Genomic DNA, 5,053 nt, shown 5'->3' with positions numbered 1-5,053 from the left:
GGCATCTAGAGGATGTGGGGCACACAGTTTCTTGTGTGGCATAAGGCACCTCAAGGGTATTGGGCACACAGAGGATTTAGGTTTCTTGTGTGGCATAAGGCACACCTGAAGCATATGGGGCACACACAGGATGTAGGCTTCTTGTGTTGCATGAGGCATCTAGAGTGTTGGGCATATGTATGGTGTGGGATACAGAGCGTGGGGCACTTGTGTAGGGGTCACTTGGATGTGAGACTGGCAGTTGTGGGTGTGGGGCACTTGTGTGTCCTGGGCTACCTGGAGTGTGTATGCCACATTTAGTGTGGGTCACATAAGGTGTGGAGCATGTATGGGATTTGGGGAGCACATATGGGGCACCTGTAGTGAATGTCGCTCCTGGAGGACATGGATCATATTGAGGACGTGGGGCACTTGGAAAGCTTAGGGCCTGCACGAGGGATCCTAGAAGAATGAAGGGGAAAGTGGGGCACAAAGTTCTTCTTTGGGGCTGTCTCCTTGCAGAGCAGTGAGGGTTGGCCAAGGCAGATCAGTCAGTCCCCCACAAGGGCAGTGTGCTTAGGTTGGAAGTTAGTACTTTGTGGCTTGCTTTATTCAGCCACAGCTTTCTCATGGTCCTTTCCCATCATCTCCTGACCCTCACCTTCCTTTCTCCCATTTGCAGCTCAAGTTCCAAGACAAAAAAGCTGGTCTTGGTGATCCCAAAAGGGAATCTTGGGGTAATTGTCCAACCATGACCCAATCAGCATCCTCTGACAATCCACCTTCGTCTAGCCTTAGCTATAGCTTTCACCGACTCTTACAATGCATCCGACAAACCTTTTCAAGGGCAAAAGTGAGGCCCCTGTGCCAAAACATGCGAAAGGAAGACGAGAAACAAAGAGAGCCCAGACCTCGGGGCTCCCGACTGTGGAGGTGGTTGTTCTGGAAGCCCTTCAGTCTCGGAAATAAAGTACAACCCTATCCTTGATGAACGCAGCGATAGTTAGCAGCTGCAAGGGCTTCTGGCTTAATGCATAGTGCCCATTTTTTCCCAATAAACATTCACTGTCTCAACAACGTATCTGGCTGTCTTATTTGGGCCTGAAGGTAGTTAGTGGTTTTTCAGACTGAGCTCTCAACTCTGTGGCTCCAGATTATGGATTTCGAGCCAGAAGTGATCTTAGACTTGGTGACCTCTAAGGTCCCTTCCAGCTCCAAACTTGTGAGCCTGTGACCATAGGCGAGTTGCTTTATGTGTCTGGGCCTCATTTTCCCTACCTGCAAAATGTTGTTTGTTCTTTGTTTTTGAAGGGGACCAATGACATCACTGGGTGATCTACTGACTTGTGGATGAATTGAAGTGAGGCAGTTATCAGCCTCACATTCTCTTCCAAAGTCATCTGTGGCATCCAGTGGCAGGGCAGAAGTAAAGATGATGGCAATATCAGACCAAGCTCTAAGCTGCCTTCATGACCACTGGAATAAATTGTTCCCATCTGCCCATTCTGCTAGATAAGTCTTCACTTGGTTGGGGTAGACACAGCCCCTAACTCACTGACCAGTATGAGTTTAGCCTGTCTGCAGATGGTTTTACACATGCTACAGCTTCTTGGAGGCCCAGGTGAGAGTTGGGTGGCAGAGGGACACCAAAGGTGGATAAGCAGCCCTGAAAAGGGCTCAGAAGGCCCTTACAGAAGAGGTGTTCATCCTCCCTGACACCCCATACACTCCAGTATCTCTACCAACAAAACCCCAAATGGGGTCTTGGGTCATGAGGAGTCTGACACGACTGAAAATGACTCAACAAAATTATCTGTAAAATGAGGTTATGCTCAATGACCTTTAAGCTCTAAGAGTATGATAATTTAACTGGCAAGGGATTTCAAAAGGACAGCAGTGAGGACTTTCAAGAGGCCAGGAAATTGAAAGTTAATTTGTTAGAATTACTGCACCGAGTATCTGATAATCTTGGTTAGCCTCAAACTCACACTTTTGGTGCACATTACACACAAAAGAACAGTAAATGTAGTAGGCAAACACAACCATTTCCTCTACCCTCCAATAGCACATGGCACCCCAATTAACACGAAACAATCTTTGAATAACAGAGGGCCCTGGTCGTCTCGTAGTATTTCCCCAAACAATAAAGCAACGATCTCTTTTTTTTTTTAAACTCTTAAGAGTTCTCCCCCACATTCCGTTGGTTTTCCGTTTGGCTTTTTTGTTTTGGACTAGGCCTGTGATGTCACTTGTGGGCATTGCCACAGGCTCCACTACTTACAGACTTCGTTTCCTGGGGCGCTTAGAGGTTAAGTGATTAACCAGGGTCATGTATCAGAGGAGGGACCTGAATCCAGGTCTTCCCGACTCAAAGGATGCCCCCCTTCGTTATCCACCTCACCATACTTAGCCTCAGTCTCTACCTAGTTCTGCCCAGGCTCCTCCCATTAACAAGTTCACCTATTAAACTAAAGGGTTCCTTATACTGAATAATTCAGCTATGCAGTAGGATTGATTTATCTTAGCTATTCCAAAAACCCCAGCCATTTCCTGAGGGAATGAGAAAGGGGAGGGGAGGCTCTAGTGCAGGGATGGGGAGCCTGCTGTGAGGCCATATGTGGCCCTCTAGGTTCTCAACTGAGGCCCTTTGACTGAGTCCAAACTTCGCGGAACAAATCCACTTAATAAAAAGATTTGTTCTGTAAAACTTGGACTCAAAGGGCCGTAACTGAGGACCTAGAAGGCCACAGGTTTCCCACTCCCGCTCTAGTGGCTAACCCAGGGAGCAGACGTCGGTAGTGGGCATGGGTTTTCCCCTAGCCATTTGCTTCTATAAAAAGCAATTCTGTTCTCAATCCCTTGAACCTTTTGGTCCTGTACCAGGACCAAACTCTGGGAATGGAGGTGGCCTTTGCCTGGCCTAACTCCTATAAAACGGAAATGGGCCACCCACTCTGGGAGTGGCTGGCTCTATATCAAGATCTTCTTTCACCCTCGTCAGGAGCCCCTAAATAAAGGAAAACTACCAGAATCCCCAAGAGCTTAGATATCGCTATCTACCTCTCTCTGAGATCAATGTCCACCAGAGCCAAGATTGGGAAGTAAAAAGACTCTGGGAAGTTTCAGACACAGAAGCAGGGGTGGGGTTTGAAGAACCCCCCCAAGCTGGCGAGTCCTGTCAGTTCCAGTAGCAGTAGCATTCCCAGAAGTGGGTTGCTGAATCTGGAGGGTTGCTTATGGCCCCAAATTCCATTATACAACCTTTGAATCAAATTACATAATTGTATTAATTTTGCTTTTTGAATTTCTGTAGAGGGTGTGGAATGAGGTAGACAGGGGTGATGCACTGGTTTGTTTCGCTGGACTACATTTCTTACAAGGGAGGGCTCTATATGGGGGATGGGGGAAAGGAAATCACTGGGAAGGGGCAGGGATGTAAAAGAGAAAGGATTAAGTAGAAAGAACAAAGTCTTGCATACAGCAAGCCCTTCATGTTTGCGCAATTAAGGAGAGCAAGGTCCTGCTATACAAATAGATAAGGGATAGAAAACACTGTTGATGAAAGTCGATTTGACTTTTTTTTTTCTTTTTAGTTTGCAACACACGGTTCTACATAATTTTGAGTTCCAGATTTTCTTCCCTCCCTCCCTCCCCAAGACGGCATGGAATCCTATACTTCCATGTATAACTTGGCATTGAATTAATTTACACACTAGTCAAGTTGTGGAGAAGAATTATGACCAATGGAATGAGTCATGAGAAAGAAGAAACAGAACCAAAAAAAAAAACCACAACCCAACAACAAATACAAGAGAGAAAAAAAAGGGGGGGGGGGAAGGCGAGCATTTAGTGTGCCTCAATCTGCATTCATACTTCATAGTTCTTTCTCTGGATGTAGATAGCATTCTCCATCGTGAGTCCTTTGGAGCTGTCTCTGCACATTGTGTTGCTGAGAAGAGCAAAGTCCGTCAGGGTTGGTCCTCACAGAATCCATTTATCTGTGGTTGTGTACAATGTTCTCCTGGCTCTGCTCCACTCACTCAGCATTATGTCGTGTGGGTTTTTCCAGGTTGTTATGAAGTCCGTATCATCCCCATTTCTTATAGCACAATAGTATTCCATTACCTTCGTATACCACAGCTTGTTCAGCCATTCCCCAATTGATGGGCATGTTATGAAGTCCGTATCATCCCCATTTCTTATAGCACAATAGTATTCCATTACCTTCGTATACCACAGCTTGTTCAGCCATTCCCCAATTGATGGGCATCCCTTTGATTTCCAATTCTTAGATCACACAAATGGGAAAAGGACTCATATGTACAAAAATATTTATAGCAGCTCTTTTTGTAGTAAAGAATTGGAAATCAAAGCGATTTGACTTTTGACACCAGTTTTATATTCGAGTCACATTTGTGGCATCAATAACCAATCAAACCTTTGGTATTCCATCTGGAATGTAATTTGGCAAGTTCCGGAATGGGCTGACATTAAAATCAAGTCTGTATTCTTTCGACACACAAACACCACTGATGGTGGATAGTGAAACTCTCCCTCCCAAGATACTCTTCCCCACCACTCTCCCTGTCCCAGGACTAAGAAATAGGGAATGACTGTCTGTTCAAAACCATGTTGGGTCCAGTGTCTTGAGAACTACATACACACACTCCAAAAATCTGATTTCTGTGTGGGTGATCCTTCCAGGTTCCTCTCCCTGCCTTAGGAGAAGCAAAGTGAGCTGTCCCTTTGGTCAGCTTGGCTAACTTGACTGGTCTTTAGGCGACAGATCTCAGCATTCTCAAGGCCTGGTCTTGCTCCTGACCTTTTGGGCTTAGGAGGACTTGACAGATTTTCCTCTCCCCTGGCAGAGCTTTTGGGAATTCAGGGCCAGGGACTAATGGAACATATGTACACACAAGCAGACACTGGAGAAAGGAATGGCAAACCACCCCAGCATCCCTGCCAAGAAAACCCCATGAGCAGTATTGGCATGCTATGGTCCAAGGGGTCATGAAGAGTTAGACACGACCGAACGACTGAACAACACACATACACAAAAATAATAAACCCAAAC

Source organism: Trichosurus vulpecula (genome assembly GCF_011100635.1).
Source record: "Trichosurus vulpecula isolate mTriVul1 chromosome X unlocalized genomic scaffold, mTriVul1.pri SUPER_X_unloc_1, whole genome shotgun sequence".
In the NCBI taxonomy this organism is placed as follows: Eukaryota; Metazoa; Chordata; class Mammalia; order Diprotodontia; family Phalangeridae; genus Trichosurus; species Trichosurus vulpecula.
This window is presented reverse-complemented; position numbering follows the sequence as displayed.